This window comes from Branchiostoma lanceolatum, chromosome 2 (genome assembly GCF_035083965.1).
Source record: "Branchiostoma lanceolatum isolate klBraLanc5 chromosome 2, klBraLanc5.hap2, whole genome shotgun sequence".
NCBI lineage: Eukaryota > Metazoa > Chordata > Leptocardii > Amphioxiformes > Branchiostomatidae > Branchiostoma > Branchiostoma lanceolatum.
The window spans coordinates 25,642,153-25,660,664 of record NC_089723.1 but is presented as its reverse complement, the minus strand read 5'-3'; the positions used below and the strand labels follow the sequence as shown (position 1 = coordinate 25,660,664).

The following is an 18,512-nucleotide window of genomic DNA, read 5'->3' as shown; positions in this document are numbered from 1 at the left end:
TCAATGAGCATGCCTTGTTTTGATATTTAAGACCCCCATTCCACTAGACGGCGATTTTGCTGCAACCTAAATTGTATTTGTGTAACTCTTGATTTTATAAATGGAATACCATGCAAGATGTCAACGTATGACTGAAAAGGCAACAAAACACACGAAGCGTAAAAAGATTCACTTTTATCTATGAAATTCGTTGAGCGATCTGTAAAATTCTTGGTGGAAATGGATGTGTTAAAAACGAACAATAGGTTTTCTAAGAACACGCAAAGTTTCAAGTTTGGAGTTTGTTTTTAACGTTAATGTGTCACAGTGAAGCGACGAAGACGTGAAGTGTTACAGCTAATATTTGGAATTGATACGGGGTCATTAGAAGCGGGTCTGTTGCAGGGTGGGCTCCAGAGGTCGAGAGGTGAATCGGTATGCCGGAAGGGTTACAGCAGGGGCAGGTGTTGGTGATGGGTGTTTCAAGCTGACAATCCGCTGGTAGAAATAACAATTGAATACATCCAGGAACGCCAATTCGTCTCATTTACGCTGTGTGACATCCCTCGCGCCACTGTTACCATCGCACACATGCAGGAACTCTTCCCAGATCTTATCTTTCAAGACCAAGAGCAGGTGTGGCGCAGGTGTCTAAACTAACCGAGGACTGACGGTGTAAAATTAAAAGAAACAGTACTTCCATAACAGAATCGTGTAAAGTATGACAAGTTTTACACTTAAATCTTCAAAACTTCTGCGAACCATTGTTTGACCGTGTACTCACCGGCGTACCTCTATCAGCTAATTCAATAAAACCGTGACGAACCGCTGCTTTATTTATAGATACAACGCGCTAATGGTTGAAGGGCTGGAGCGTTGACAGTCTTGATGTTTCCTAGATTTGAAATTATTTCACGCAATATACTTAACGAAGAGTAATAAATATGAATAACAGCCATATAGAGGCATTCCAGAAGCTGAGAAACTGAGTTGTTAGCGCACCAGCATGCCCCGTGCGTCCCTATGGGAGACGCCTCCGCTTTAACTACGGCTGGGGCACTAATAAATAGAAATGATATTGTTTCGATTACACATGTATAGCGCTGCTGGTGCGTACAATAATGACAGTCAGGGGAATTTTCCACATTTGACTTAAAATTAGTTAATTTGAACCCGGAATATTCCGGAACAAGGCGGGGGGATTACGTCCGCTGCCTCAAACCACAGGGATGAAATTACTGCGGCCATTGATGGAGAAAACCAATTTCCAACAAAAAGTAAAGTTGAAATTGACTTTTGACAATGGGCTTTTGCGGCGGTCGATATTGGTTGATGGACTTGATGCCGCAATTGGCAAACTTTACGGATCACATTTACGGAGTTATTGCCGTGTAAAGCCCACTTAGGAACGACATGCAATATTTCAAATGCGATGGAGAGTTATGCCCTCCTCAGCGAAGATCGAACATTTTGACAAGTTATTGCCACTGTTTTTGGATGAGTATTTGCAATCACCCACACTTGAAGACGTATGTCTGTGTGACTTTTGGGTCACGAGATTTATCTTGTTTATTTACGGAGGGTAGATGACGGAGAGGTTTTCGACTCAGCTCTGGCAAAGACCAAGAGCCGGGATGAAGACAATTTATTTGCAAATCAAGTCGTAGATGGGAAATTGAAGTACAACAGTAGCCACGCCGCAAAATAACCAGCCCGCAAGATTGGAGGTTTACCTTAGAGAATACTGCTCATTTCTATGATGTTTTTCGCGGCGTGGAGGCGAACTAAGGTCCGTAATGGCAGCCATCTTTTCCTCGTTCTGGAACAAAGACGACCGAAATTAGGGTATTTCTAGCAGCGCGAAAATTTAATTTGCCATCGATTCAATACCCAAGGCGGCTACTGTAGCTGCCAAGCCGCGATTCAGATTTATGTGGCGTTAACGATTTGTGATGTCTCTTCCATTATTATCTGTATTGGCCATTAAGCAGTGGATAAAAGTTTTCGAAACCTCATTTATCGTGAGAAATGAACGTATTGACATTCCAATTAGGAACAAGATGGGGCAATTGGTCTGTACACGGCTGCCGGGCAGCGTGTCAGTGGTTACCGCTCGACCACGAACGATAACAAGGGAGATTGCGTGAAATTGGAATGGTTTTTACAGCGTTAGACTTTGCATCAAGTGGACTTTCAACATATCCAACCATGTGGTGACCTCCTGTGGACATGAAGGATTTGACACAAGCCAGCGAGTTCCAGAAAAAATACATGTCTGCTACTTTCCCGTAAAACCACTCCTGTGTGCGTACAAATTGACAGATTAAAACGTCACTGCTCAAGAGTACGGGTTGAGAGTTGTTAATCAAATGGTGAATTGTCGGTTCGTTTCTTCGCCCCAAACCAATAGCACATTCCAATGAAGCCGGAATATTACAGCATGGAATAAATGTGTGCGGGATAAACTACTCTGGCTAAGGCTCACAAAGGGTTAAATGTAATACAAATCACAGTGGACAACATCTTTTAAAGAGTTATGTTAGCGGTCAAGAGAGATATCTTACAATGTGTAAGGAAACATTATGTGAATCGTCTTTTGCAGTTTTGGACTCATCTGTTCTTAATATAAGAGTGTGGCACATGATGATACATCTAGCCTCCGATGCAGACTCAACCCGGCTGTTTTCTTTTTCAAGTTATTGTTTTTATACTATTATATTTTTTTTCTTATTGCTGGCCGGGATAGACGGCCAGCAACAAGAAAAAAAAAATATAATAGTATAAAAACAATAACTTGAAAAAGAAAACAGCCGGGTTGAGTCTGCATCGGAGGCTAGATACATCAGTCAACACTTTTATTTGTAATATACAACAATCTTTATTGACAAAACAGATGTACAGTGACTTTCGTAAGGTCTTCTACAACTATACATGCAAACAAACAATGGTATACAAAATGATAAACCTACGTACAAGTATATGAATAATTCAACATGTCGAGTTTAACCTACCACTTACACTACTAGTTCTAAGATCTAAACATTCTTTGACATATTTACCTATTTGTACACAGTAAGGGTATATAGAAAGTACTTTGATCAGGCAGGTTAAGGGTGCCTGAAGGTTCTACATGGCATATATTTCTCGACTTTAGACTGACCAAAGTATAAAGAACGAATGCATGTATTCCACATAGGCCTTTGATGGTTGGTACGCAAAGCAAGTCTGTTATAAGGTTAAGGTTATAATAGTGTCAGCAAATCTTACTTTGCCACAAGACATTCGTCTAGAGGCTTTTATTGCAAAGAGGAGGGGCCAAATTCTCCTTTAAATGTCAAGAACAGCAAAACGGCATATTTGTTCTCACCTCAATGTTGTGGAAGTAATGCTAAAGGCTCTTCGCGTTACAGGTACTTGTCAAGTGAAAGAAGTGCCGGCTTTTATATCAGTGGGACTGGCTGAGGGGAATGTAACAAAGGCTATACACTAAAAGGGTATCGTAGGTCTAACAACAGGTAATTTGCAAACAAAAAACCGACAAACTGCGCCAAGGTCCGCTTTCCACTTTACAACGATCACTGGATGATGGTAGAGCGACCGAATGTCTGGCGCTTGATGACATAATTGGAATATGATGCTAGATGTAAAAGCATGATTTAAAACACAGCAAAACACACAAAAACGTAAGAAAACTGCGTTCTTTAATTACTTTATCTATAAAATTCGTGGAGCGATCTGTCAAATCTTTGGTCGCTCCACGGTCTCAGCCTCTAGCCGAAAGCGGGTATACTATAATAGGCTATGGTGAAACATAGGTCAGTCGCAAGTAACGCGCCTTTACCTGCGGACGCCAGGTGGAAGAGGCACATTCACTTAATTGCCCGTAAGACTGAACAATAATCCTTAGCAAAGGCGTGAAATGTAATGTGACAAATGAGAGAGGACGCGATGTTATCTCGCCGTTTAGCTATCACAAAATCTACACGCGGGGCCCCTCTTAAGCCTGGCATTTCTGCGATGCTTAGTCACTGGAGCTAAGCTCCTGATAAATGTACTGGATATTATTAACATTTGAGAAGGCTTAAATATCAACACATCTAATAAGGGAGGCCCGAGTCACCATGACGCTAGCTGCGGTCATGCGTGCACTTTTGAGTGCCGCAAAACTTGAGGATAATTCCCTCACATAAAGACGTATCTCAACAAGAGCGTTTATCTAGATTTTTCTCCGGAGAAATATGTCTATCTAATATGAGGGATGGAGGAAATTTACGATGAGCTTATCCCCCTGCGCCGTGCTCACAATACAGGCTTTTGAACTCAACTAGGAATTAACGAACGCCGTTAATACATCGTGGGATTATCTTTGTCCTTACTTACTTTGTAACATGCCACGAGATAATACGTGCTATGATAGAGATGTACAGAAACGCCACACATCACAAGGGGATTGTTGAAAGTTTCTGATAATTCTTTGGTCATAATTTAGATCTATTGTTTATAAAGGTCAACGCTGGTGTTATGTGGCGTCGATGTATGTTACAACAACAAAGATTTGAGTAACAACATCAGAAATAAGAAAAGAACAATCAAAACCTAAATAAAACATCAACCCACAACGTAAAGATATTGGACTTTATAATACAAAACTCATGAAAAAGATATCACATGGACTAGGAGGTATAACAATGAGCTTTGTTTGAGCATCAGAGTTGAGTAACAACCTCAGAAATAAGAAAATAAAGCCAAAACCTGAAAAGTAAGACTTGAACACACAACTTAGAGGTATTGAACTCTATAATACAACACCTATGCAAAATATATCACATTGAGTAGGATGTGTAACAATGAGTTTTGCTTGCAGTTGAGTAACAACCAAAATCAAAAGAATAAAATTTCAACACAGCTTATAAAGGAATTGAACTCTATAATAAAGTGGGAGGTGTAACAATGAGCTTTGTTTGATCGGCTGTGGTGTCAAATAACCAGCAGTGATCCCAGAAGATCTGATAATTAGTCCTCCTGAAGAAGACAGCGTGTCGATACAAAGACGAACAATGGGCGTTATTGGAACATCGCGGATTAATATTCGCTGTCTGAAGAGAACTGTTATCTCTTCAATACCGGACGATGGAGACAATTAAATGGATGTGTCAATATTTCTGATAGGGTTTTTCAAACGACGCAGAGACGTAGAAAATGTGACGATTGAACATCTAAATGCAAACGGATCAGTTTACATCAGGCCGTTTCAACACAGTTGGATGCATTATATTTTGTTTTATAAAAATTAACATGGAAGACACTTAGATCGTCAAGTTAGATGTGGATATGTAATGACGTTTTTGAAAATGAGGTTAGAGCCTTATCGAATATTTTGGGATGGATTATTCCGATATTACTAGCACTGGTGCAAAACAAAAAGACTTTGTTTTGACCACAGATTTCATACAAAATGGCAGTGCGAACCACGAGCTTTACAGTACATTTATCTTTATGGTAATCTCAGTCCAGTCCTTTTTTCTTGTGCAAACTTCTGTTAAAATGAAGCTATTCAAGAGTTTTCTTTGTAGTCAATTAAAAAGGTTTATATCTTCTCGGGGCGAATTTTTACGAGCGTGCGTTGTGCGTAATGAGTTCCCCCACACAGGTGCTGTGATGACACGTACGGAACAACAATGCCACCATTGTTTGTGTGACGCTCTCCACACAGGATTGAGGAACAATATGACAATCTGTCCGAGAGTAATGGAGCACTTAATGAGTCGACTACGCTATGGCCGAGCCTCTTTGTCTTTTGGGTGGTTTTGGAACGGTCTGCGATGCTGCCACAAGGGTGGTAAGACTGCCGGAGGCGCCAAGGTAGCTGTTATCTTGAGGGAAGGTCAGATGTGTGACGAGGTGGACGCTGTGTGCAGGTGGTGGTGTGCGCACATGGCGTGGTACTTGTTTGTTTATTGTTTATTCGCATGTATACAGACATCAACTCTTAAGACAATAGCAATAAAACAAATGCAGGGAAAGCTAGAATCCTATATGGTTTTTCGTGGGCCTCCCAAAAACATTAAGAATATGAGGATACTAGCGTTGTAGTTCTAAGGTACGCACAAACTTTGTACGATATGTACCATATTATACCCGTGCCATGAAAACAATGCTAAAAGAGAAACACATCTTTAATGCACCCACGCATATATTTTGCATCATAATGTCCTTTACATTTTCAGCACATAAAATTCGATTTGCGCACACCATAGAGTATATCAGTCACCAAGGAGGTTATATAGATCTATATTAAAGCTCCTTGCAGTCACCTAAGGGGAAATGGTATTCACTATTTGCCCATTTACTGAGCTATACTGATATAAAGTTACAAGCATCTAGGTTACAACGTTGTCAACACAATTAAGGTGCGCAAATATTGCGTAGCAATCGCTTGACCAGCTAACGTTACATACCATTTCGACAAAATAGGAAGTTAGATCCATATTGCGGCGTCGGTAGAGCCCAATTTGATTATGACACAAAAATGTGCGAAACATCGGTAAATATATCAGACACATTGAATATTGTAAAGAAAAAAAACTCTCGTGAATCAAGAGGTTAGATTTCTTTAGTGCCATCCTTACATAACCATTGGAATGGGGCAAGTCATTAAAGTCAAGGTAAGGGCGACGAGGTGTGCGTTTCAGGCACATGTGTCACACAAAATGCCAAGCCCTTTTCGTATGTCATACATCTTATCATGATGGCATTGCATAGCTGATCAGTACATTTGATCACAGTTATCTCTGTCAGATTGTCTACCGTAGTTAGCTCCTGGTTTAGACAGACAGGGGTCCTGGAGTTGGAGACAAACCTTAGAAACCCATTGATGCGTCACGTGTGACCGAGGTTTTTAAAACAGTTTGGCTAGCCTCGAGCTCAATCTGTATATTCCCCATGCAGACGTGCAGTGACAACGATTTGTTCAAGTTTCTTCTGGAGGGAGGCAAACGAAAAACAAACAAACATTGCGACCACCCCTAGCCTCCCACTCCCCATCCGGAACCTCTAGATGGAGAATACAATCTTTGTATACCTTCTCACCAACAACCAGAATACTCTAAAACTGCACACAAAGAGAGTTGGGAAGAGTTCCCACACACAGACCTTCCCCGAGGGGGGCTGAAACTTCTTCCCAAGACTGGGGCTGAACCCAAAAGACCTTGCCCAGTTGGATATGGAACTGATGACTGCTTTCCCCTTCAGCTACTACGAAAATTACATGTTTTTACCCCGTAAAGCAAACTGCAGGAATCAAACAAGGCACCTACTTACAGGACTCAATTGTGCGTAATGCTGTGCTTTCCTAAGGATGCTTTCAGGCATTTTGTCTCGTGCTGTGTGCATCCATACAGTTTGAAGAATGGAAATGCCAATATTTTATTTGAGCGAGTACATAATGAGATTAGGGACAAGGTACGCCTCAGTGGCGAAGTTGACAACCACCTTGGGGAAAATCGCTGGCCCACAATATGGGTTTCCATGGATAGTAATGCGGAAACATTGACTCAATATACGGACTGGCCACATATCAGTTCCCAACTTTGCCCAAAGTCTGGATTATGCAAGGAGAACCTCATTGGAGTATGTGAGCAGAAATGGCCTGTGGAGAAATACATACGTAGGGCCAAAACGTTAGAGCTTATATATTTCTCCAATGATGACTTTTAAAGAGGGACACATTGACACAAATGCCTAGCCTTGCTCCAGGGCAAAAACAATGGTCTTGTATATTTGCAAGCAACAAGACCGGCCTCAAGGAGGATGTTTAAAGTAAACATGCACCTTTGTATATGTTAAGTAAAGTTATGTACACGACAGTTCCTCTGTTTACAAAGAGGAGAGTAACCAAGAAAGCAACTTTAACGCTTGTTTAACAACACGACAAAACATACCAGTAACCAGAGATCACAATGGGATGCGCAGTGGGACTGTCGGCAGCGTTTCTCGTTTTGATGTGCCCGTTTAAAAGAGCACAGCGGGGATAAGAGCGAGCACCTTTCAATAAGGGGGACGAAACAGCCCGCAAATAATGCCATATAAGTACTCCTTTCGTTTAGCTAGGCTCAGCAGGTAGGTAACGTGTACTTAGAAAAGCAGCAAGACGTCCCAGCTCATGGGGAAGGCTTGAAAGTTCAACTCTGGGGTGGTCTCTAGAAACAGTTCGCTTCACAAATGCCGATTACTTTAACCATGTTGAGTGCAATTTGGTAAACATCCCCAATTATACAATAAATGTCGAAGGTTTAGGGCGATATGTTGCGACAGTAGGTATATAGAACACAGCCACAGCATGGTGACAGTGTAACAGAAGTGCGTGCTCTCCATTCCAAACAACGGATCACTATGATCAACCGTCGACACAATACTACGTCTTCATTCTCACGAAGCCAGTGAACATCACCAATTAACATCACATGATAGTAAATGTAGCCTCTAGTCACTTTCTCTTAATTTTTCTTCCTATACGAATCCGCTCTTTTAATGAATAGCAACCTGACAAAGAATTTCAAAAGAGTTTAAATCGTGGACGATGGCAAATATGAGTCTTAGAAGAACATTGCAGCGAAATCTTTCTTTTTTTTCCAGATTTTATCTTGGTATAATAAGAATCATATCTGCAACGATATGTGTTGAAGAAACAAGCTCCATCATGAAAAAAAGTCGGGAGAATATTATCGTTGCCTGTGTTGTATTGTATTGTCAGTGTGTTTACACATTCATTCTTCATGCGCCATTGGTACCCATTCTTTAAATGGATCCATCTACTTGCAAACTCATCAGACTCGCCAAAAGGATTATAACCTGCTTAGTAGAAGAACAATGTGAATACAAACATGACGGTTCTCGAGTGAAAACACAAACAAAAGTGTCTCTTAAGTTAGAGGCGACGAAGGTCTCGGGAGGTACGATGTCATCCATCTCTATGCATAACATTACGTGTGGTGAGATTAACCCCGTCCCTGGAGATCAAATAGTCATCAACGTGTGGAGAGAAGTGCGGGGAAAGTTGGAGAAAATTATCCAGTATTACAGGCGTTATCACCAAGCATGGGGAAGCGGGTTCCCTGAGATAACCACGCTTCACGAGCCATTTCACCGAACAATTGCCGCTGACAAACGGCGTGGTGTATTTGTCGTAATGGTGGGGCTCGTTTAAGACTTTCCCCTGCATAATGGGCCATCGAGGAGGGGACACAGATGTCGAGTGTTCAAATATTTGCAGTACTTCCATTCAGACACTCTACTGTTGGTAATTATAGTGCTGAACGGCGATGTGTAGGGTTCCTTACACTTTAAAAGGAAGGAATCCAACCGCATTAGTGCCCAAGGCCTCGGACCACTTACTGTTGGGGAACACTATTCTTTGGATGAATATACATTACATCAAACTTTCAACAAAAGTGCACATTTAGAAAAGCATTCTAAAATATATAAAAATTGGTTTGTTCCAAAGAAAACTTTGTATTTTATCTGCCGTGACTTTAGTTGCACAGTTTATGAAAAATTGCCGACTAAACTTGCATGCGGAGGTTTGTGTGTGATGTACATCGTAAAGTATAAGAGCTTGTGCTGATAAAACAGAAAGCACTATATCCGCGAAATTGAAAATTGCCTGACGCGCTGCGCAAATGCCTTAACTACGCAGCGGCGCGGAACGCTCGGTAACGTGTACTTAATACCCCGGTCTACATAATCCATACATACGAGCGGGTCATCTTTTTTCTATCCCGCCTGATATGACACTAAGGAGACACAAGATTAATGGCAACCGAAAAAGGCATCATACCACCGATTCACCCCTATGTAAATAGGCAAGCCAAACATTTTATCTTCGGCTGCCAAGAAGCGTGGAGCGGCAGCTGACAATAAGCATTGTATTAAACCCTGCGGTAACCCCTGCCTAGGAGTGCTGATCTGGGTCACGGCGGCATCCACGGGACCTGCAGATCAAACACGGGCGGTGCTCGGGCGGGAGCAGAGGGTTCTCCGGGAAATGAAAATGTCGGTCCCGGAGGAATGATGCTCCCAAATCAATTTCACACAGTCGTGTGTCATTGCTGGGGAAGAGTGATTGGACGGGACTATTAATAAAGCCCTTGTCTCTGGAGAAATACTGTGTATGCGGCGGCACGGTGCGACGGCCAACCGCTTCTATGGATCAAGGAGACAGTTTATGCAGGAGAGTGCAGAATGGTTGCTGATAATACGACCTGTGGGGACGACATGGATGTGGAACATGTAATTGTGTCGTAACCTCTGCCGTTGTTGTCAGATTTGATCTGGCAGAGACAGTGACAATTGAAAGAAGGTTATAAATGTGACTCCGGTTGCCGGGTTGGAGGTGACCTTCAACAAACTTTTCAGTTCTTTTCACGTATATGGGTAAAATAAATCAATAAAGTAAAAAAAAATTCTGTAGTATTGTTGCTATCGATATGGTTATTTATCATAAAATAGCATACATATACAACCTTGAATTAGTTGTAAAAAGTATCACGACAGAAAACCTCATTGGAAATCTAACTTGAGGTTCGAAACCACAGGACCATAGAGCAGTCATACATTGTCGATTTTATTTCATGCAAGTTCCGAAGAAAATGTCACCACAGTCACTATTAATGTATATCTTCTACCGCTGTACAATCTGTTTTACTAATACCAGTATCTTCGTTAGATACTATCCGTTTTTATTGTGTCTTTTATTGTGTCTTTCATTCTACAGTCTATATAGCTAGCGACCTTCAACACCGCCTGTCGTCACAGCCTAAACTTGCCGTAGATAGACCTTATGAGTGAAAACGTTAAAATACAATGAACGGAGATGGTTCTGAACAGGGTTTTCAAGGTAGTAACGGTGTTGAACGTTATGTTATTATGGTGTTCTACTTTAAGGTTAGGCTATGTTAGCCTTGACCTACATCGCATTGTACTACTGTAATCATCATCATCATCATCATCATCATCGTGTCGCAATGTATCTCAATCCAGTTCAGTGCAACTTCGTTCGCTTCCCACAGGTCCGAGTCTGTGCAGGTAGGTGAGAGTCTGCAGCTGTTCATCAGACTACTGTAATAAGACAAGGCCACACTTATATACAACAATTAGGACGTGGCTAATCGATAAGATGTTACTACCTGTTTTTCTTCTTCAAATATCGGTTCGCTTTTAAATTTCTCGCGACAGCCAAACATTCAAGTCACTTTGAGGGAAAGTGTGGTACTATCTCCTTTGAGGGAAGATGATGTCTAAGATCCCTGCAGTCATCCTATTGGCCTTATATCGGGCCCTGCCACTGCGGGACTGTAGTGAGCAGATTATCTCACTATCAAACACGACCGTGTCCACAAGCTGTCTGGAACATCATCTCACAATGATGATGGATGTGAAGAGTAAGACCTCGAATCCCTTCTTGATTAGCGAGCAACAGAAAGGGTGCTGAGCAAGTGCAAATATTTGACCACGAAGATGATCTATCATTGTCAGCCCGTCGCTCAGCGCCCCACCTGATGGCGAGAGAATACGGATGCACCAGTTTGTGGAGGACACGGTGACAGTTGATTACCACTGGTCGTGATTAGGACAGTGTCATGGAAATTGCAGCACGTCTGGGGAGTTGGGGAGGAGGATTGTGCCGGGAGCATTAACAGAGCTTTATGGGATGATAGTTATTCAGATCATTGGCACGAACGCAGTGGAGTCACACAGGTGGCTGCCGCTGTCATCTGCGGAGGAAAGAAGCTGCAACAGGCTTGGAAAAAAATCATCACGTCGAGATAGATTCAAACTGAATTTCAAAGTGTTTTTGAAATCTTCTGCTGTTGGTATTGAGGCAGAATCACCGCAAAATCAGAGTGACTTGTACGATGTCTTATAAAAACACGTCTCAATCCTAGACATGCCATAACTACTTTGCGTTCTATTCCTGGGACTGGGCGTTGGTCTGCACATGATGATGATTCCCAAACAAACTGGGACGATCTTTTGGAAATTCAATTTACATTAGGCCAGGCCCACCAAAATAGGCATGAAGGAAACAAAAGTCGAATAACTTCCAGGCCAGGAGTTACATTGTTGACTATAAGAAAGACTTTGAGACACTGTTTTTCTTCTCACGACAGTCGATCATAACAAGACCAGGTGTTGTCGGCATACCTTGGCGGTCAGGAAGGCACAGGTGCATTCCTCCAGGTTAAACAGTAACACAACACCATAAGGCAAAGTAAACAGGAGGTAATTCTATATCGTAATTCAAAACAAACAATAAAACGGAGGTGGCCTGCGTTGAAGAAGCCTGAGGTGCGAAGAAGTAAGTGCCTTGAGGACTTGTATGATTGCCTCTTCATCCTAACCTATAATTTTGGGATAGGAATGCTTGGTACACAAAGGGTCTTTTGCAACACTAATGTCAAGCAGACAAGAAACATTTCCACTTCCCAAACCAACACATCGGACTAACTTTGTGTCTCGAGGGACTTGTCTGTTTGCTTCTTCCAATTATGTGATACACTCTCTGCTTGATACAATCTTAACCGCGTAATCCCCGCCTGAGCGGCCCTAGAGATGAGGGTAATTTGATACGTGGTTCCACATAGACTACTTGGGATTAGATGCGAGAATTGCCAGGTTTTGCCGGGGTTGAATATGATTAAAAGAGGTGAGAACGGCGGCCAATCAAGGAGTCCCCGCAGTGTAGTCGCCTCCCGGAGGAAATGCGGGGCACCGCCGGGATCAGACTAAGCTGTTGCTCTGGATGTATGTTCATGCACATGCAAACAAATCGTGGTCAGAAAGTCAACATGTACACCCATTATCAAGAGATGGATTCCACTCCAGTGGTAAAATTTATAGACATTTGCGGTTGTATCAAATCGTTCATGGGGTAATCAGGATAACAGGCTATACAGATTTGAAAGTAATAATTGACGTTGTCACTTGCGACATTCACTGGACAAGTCATAGAGGTACTACAGACTTCTAATGCAGACTGTTGTATACATGCACACTATACACAGAAGGGTAGAGGTCCAGTGTGTGCAGCTGTTTACTTCGGAACTGATAGAGGACGTTTATATGACAATCTTCCTACTAGGTTTGAACCACAGGTCAGCTTAGTTTACCCGCTTGTACTCAGAACATAAGCCCGGTGTGATGCTACTTTTCACGCAGTGATCGGGGGAACTTTTTGTCCCCTTAACAATGTGTAAACCAAAATAAACCAAACTAAGCCTAAACTAAGCGCCCTGGATTAACCACCTGTGAGAGTCTGTTTCTGTTGCAGCTACCACAAACAATTACGCACAGGATCAACCCGTGTGTACTGTTAGCCGCCGTTTACTGGGGGGGGGTCCACTGATTCGCGATTTTCAACATATGGCCCAGATTCTTATGAGGGAAATATCGGGTCTGCGCCCTCTAGAGGGCCAATGTTGACAATCATAACGAAGGAGGCTAGTGTCTACGGCAGAGGCACTTGTTGTCCTTTGACACCAACGACAATGATTTACGCAACCACATGATGTCTACGTCTGCCATACACTGCATTCAAAATTAATACCGAAAGTAATGGGCACTTTTTTACCAGTTTTGTAGCAGCTGAAAAACTCCACACGGCTTTGCACAAGTCTGTAGTCATACTACATGAATTTCATAAATGTATTAAGTCTACACCATTTCATAACATTTTCATTCAAAGCTTTACAACATGCCGTCGGTAACGTTATATATGGGACACACATGACAGCTAGCCGTGCATACGGGAAGGCCAGAGAAGGTGCTCAGCTCTGGATTACTTCCGACCACTTGTTCATTATGAGCAGAGTAATTGACACTGCTTTACGATGGTTATCTCAACCAGTTATCTTTCAATTGAAATGTCGAGTTCATCACTCCTCACAACATTTTCCGTGAGAAGATATTTGCTGTCTTTAGTCAGGGTGGTCAATGGATATACATGTAGATGGAGATAATGACTCTCCTCACGCATACGTAGGTACAGGTGAAGATGCGGAATCGCCATGACGGAGAGGTGTCATTTAGTGCCATAGTAATAGATAACGTCAACAGTACTTCTGCCAATTGTGATACTATAATTGAGATAGAGTGCTTATATGATAAAATCACATTATCGCATATTGCACAATAGCTGTGCATTTAGTTGCGGTCTATGGCGTAACATTTACGATTGTTATCTAAACCAGTTATCTTTCAATTGAAATACCTTTTTGTGACTGTGCTTTGAAATATTAGGTTAGCTTTCAAGAACGTCGTTTTTTCTTTTGAATGCGACGATATATGACACCAATAAAAAGTGTTCCATCTTTTTTTTCTGACCTAATTTGGTATATTTCATCTCATCATCACCATTCCATTCTCTCATTCCCTTTGTGCTCACTATCGCAGCCTTGTGGCCATTTAGATCATATATGAATAGGTGTATATGAATCGATGTCCTGCTGTGAATGCAGCATTCAGCCAGACGTCTGATTCAATTGTACATAAACAGCCAGCTCGCTGATTGCACTTTTCATTACAGGTGTGTCAAACTCCTGAAAGCCTCCGCATTTTTTCTTAACTTGCTTCACTAATTCCCTAAAGTAGAAGGTAAGTGTCTGGAGTCAATGGTCCTGAAGATAAGTCCTGTGCAAATCTTTAAATGCTGCCCAGTATTAGATTGATGTCCGGTTCGGAACTTTGTTTTTGGCATGTCGTACCTCACGCGGCACGAGGGTTAATCCGTGGACATCTGGGGGCAATGTTCAATTTCGAACCGCCTTGTAATTCATGGGATGTAAGCCTTTGGCTCATGCGTGGCACGGCGGCGTGAGTAAAACGATCAGAGTCACCCACGTTCACCGCATGACAAATACTATACACATTACTTTGGCAAGAAAAAAATGACGCTCAAAGGAAAATATTGCTCTTTGGAAAAAAAAATCCCCCATTCTGGTCACCTGGCAGAATCCAATGGCTACCAGGTTTGCATTTACTATAGACCTAGCTGGAAAGATTTACTTGTATAATCCAACTGTGATGATTACGACTTAAGTAGGTACTTACTTTTTTCAACCCAATTAAACTCGAGCTCAGGAGAGCTATGATTGTATTGAGAACAAGTTTTAATTCATCGTGGACTGTTTTTAGGCCAAAGTGACCTTCGATAGGAAGATGCCTATCGATGACCCGCCTCCAGGAGTCTCGCGGGTACAATAGGTATTACCTGACGTCAGCAACATAAGTCCTTCCTTAGGGCAGCTTGGAGGTTTTGAGGCCAGTCTTTTGAAACAAAAGCCTTCGAGACGAATACAATACCAGCTTGACAGTATGATAGACGGACAATTCTCGAAAACACGACTTTTCTAGCGTCCCAAACAACAAGTAGGACGCCTTGAAAATGGCTTCAGTCGACTGTGGTGCCCAGCGACAAAGTCAGATTGAAACAACAATCGCTGCGATCAATTATACGACTACTTTCGGAGATAAGGATCTACCTGTGAACAAAGATGTGGAGGTTTCAAAAGACCGCCGGCCTTGCTTATCTTTCTGCAATCAGGGCTTTAGACAGGTCCACAGATTAGAGAGAAGATAACATTATCACGCCGAGACAACAAGGATCTAAGTGTAACGAATGGGATCAACTAAACGATGTCAACTGTTGAGAATCATGTAATCGGCTTTTAAGACTGTTTTATTTAGCTTTATGGCAAAGATATACATTTAAACTATAGTAAAGTTCCTTCTCATTTGTTCCTAACATTTGTCTCTGCGAGTGGGATATGAAAGGCCCTATTGTACTCGCTTTACAAAACAGTGCAAGACAAGATCATTTGTTTTCCATGATACCCGCATAACGCCCTTTGTGCCTGATTACCAATATACCCAATTTGCTGCACATACTTACGTGCATCCTTCATTGGTTAAATACAACTGTTGCCGACAGTGGCAAGAACAAACTTACAATGTATGCAATTTGTAACTGTTTGTTGTGGTTCTTAGTACGGATTGTTACTGTTTTGACATCCAATATATTCTGAACATTTGGCTGAGTCCAATTTTTGTGTTGGAAAATACAGTTAAAACTTGTTTCAGAATATATTCTGATGTTCTTCTCAAGAAAACAAGGTTTGTCCAACCTGCAAAGACCATTTCTTGCTTACCTAAACTCACATTTTCTAATCAAATACTGTTTGAAAATTCAAAGGGTGTAACCGCAGACTGAAGCTTTTACTTTAAACACATAGAACTATTTAACGTTAACTATCAGCAGTGTTGCCAGTCTAAACCTGTCCTAAGTCCCGGGTAACCTTGGATGAGATTCAGCGTCATGTACACATAACTCTTTTGCCATTTAACCTCCTGGGGTGGCAAACCAACTGGCGACCTCCTCTGGCATGTTATCTGTCTATTTGGTCAATTTCTACTCTTTCCAGCCACCTCTGGAGCCTGGTAGGCGCTAACCTTGGATGGTTGTACAACGCCATGTACAAAGAACTCTTCAGCCATTTAACTTCCACGTGTCCATCTCTGATCATCTCTCTCTTGGCGTTTTACAGCCTAGCTAAGTGGTATCAACCGGCGGACCAATGGGTTCATCTGTAACAGAGGCCAGCTGCACAACAAAAGACGTGCGATATTACCCTCACCTTTTAAATAAACCCATGCTCCATTGAACCACCTGCCGCACTATGGCCGCCTGATGACATGCGATGGGCGGGGACTCCATGGATACAATAAGCAATTATCTTCATATTCTAACGTCGCTGGAAGTACTGAACAATGGATGACCAATTCTAGTCAATGGAAAATTGCTCAATTTCTCAGCAGTCAAGTTTATTTAATAATCAAGGTAATGATGTAATAGTAGATTGATATAATATGTTAACCAGACCAGTGTGAAGTTGTCATTACAGAAAATTACAATAAGCAATTATATTCATATTCTAACGTCGCTGGAAGTACTAAACAATCGATAGTCAATTCTGTTATGCTAAATGGGGAATTTGCTCAATTTTTCATCCATTGTTCGTTCATTGATCGAGGTAATAATGCATTGATAGCTTGATATAGTATGTTAAGAGAACCAGTGTGAAGTTGTCACTACAGAAAATTTCGCTAATGCGGCAATTACAGGTTCCCAATCACATTGAATATTTAGCCACAGACCTACATTTGATGATACCTTTTTACCCTACATAGTGCGACAATGCGGCAATACTTGCATCTGCTGTTTATTTCGTTTTTTCTGCAGTAACACACTTGCATATGATGTTGTTGCAGTTCTTTATGATAATTCTAAAACAATGTTTCATTGAACGGAAGGTAGATACATGACAAGTCATGCCCGTAGCCAGGATTTTGAATGGGGGGGTTCGTTTTCATGTTTGAGGGACCAGCGAGCGCCGTAGGCGCGAGACGAGCGCCGCAGGCGCGAGCTTTCTAGGGGGGTCCGGGGGTTCCCCCCCGGAAAATTTAAAAAATTGAACCTTCTGATATGGCATTTCCTGTGTTTTTGAGAGGGTTTTAAAGAGAGAAATCAGAGACAAAGTTAGCAGTTTTTTCTAGGAATTCCAGCTCCGCTGGTGTGATACAAATAAGTCCGCCTAGAAAAAAACAACCTTGTACATTAAAAAGTGGACCTTCGCGCGTTTCAAATTCTAAGAATTGAACCTTCTGAAAGGGCATTTTCTGTGTTTTGAGAGAAATTCAGAGGAAAAATCAGAGACAAAGTTTTTTCTAGCATTCTAGCTTCTGTGGCGTTGCTGGTGATACAAGTAAGTCCGCCTTGAAAAAAATCTTGAACATTTAAAAGTGGACCTTCAAGCCTGAAAAAGTGGACCTTCAAGCCTAAAAAAGTGGACCTTCAAGCCTGTGGGGGGGGGGGGTTCGGACGAACCCCCCGAACCTCCCCTGGCTACGGGCATGCAAGTTCACAAGAGTATGACATGCCGCCACCCTACAGGCACAATGTTAGACAATGTTATACCAGCTTGTCTGCCTGGCGTTCCACTGTGTATTGTATTGTATTGTCGCAATTTCGAATAAAGAATGTTGGACTGTGTCTCAGAAACAGTGTCTACCGTAGCCCAAAGCTATCTCTTCAAAGTGTTCCCATCGTTTTCCATAGGTACTTTTCCCATCTTCATTCTCTTAAATGTCTTCCCTTTCAGATAATTGTTCACGTTGCTTCCCTTATTCCCTTTGTCTCCTGTACCTTTGTATGTATACCATGGTGTCTTTGCTTCACGGTGTGTATGGTAACTTAAATGGCCGGTGCAAATAATTAAAGAGCTATCATTGTTCATTGAAAAGCAGCATTCATAATATGTTGTTGTGATATGTTGTCTTAACCTTCTCCCTGCCGAAGTAGACTTTCAGCAACAAGTTTGCATTGGTTACGGGCTTCGGCAGCAGGGAACATGTTAAACATTTAGAGCTAAACAACACATACATGTATGTAATGGGAAGATAGAATTGAACAACCAGGATAA

At 41.9% G+C, this 18,512-nt stretch overlaps 1 protein-coding gene across 1 annotated transcript in view; it reads left to right on the top strand.

Annotated features, from left to right (window-relative positions):
* The window catches only part of LOC136428200 (small ribosomal subunit protein uS11m-like), a 42,911-nt gene that overhangs the window by 10,348 nt on the left and 14,051 nt on the right, over positions 1-18,512 (top strand). The window lies entirely within an intron of this gene.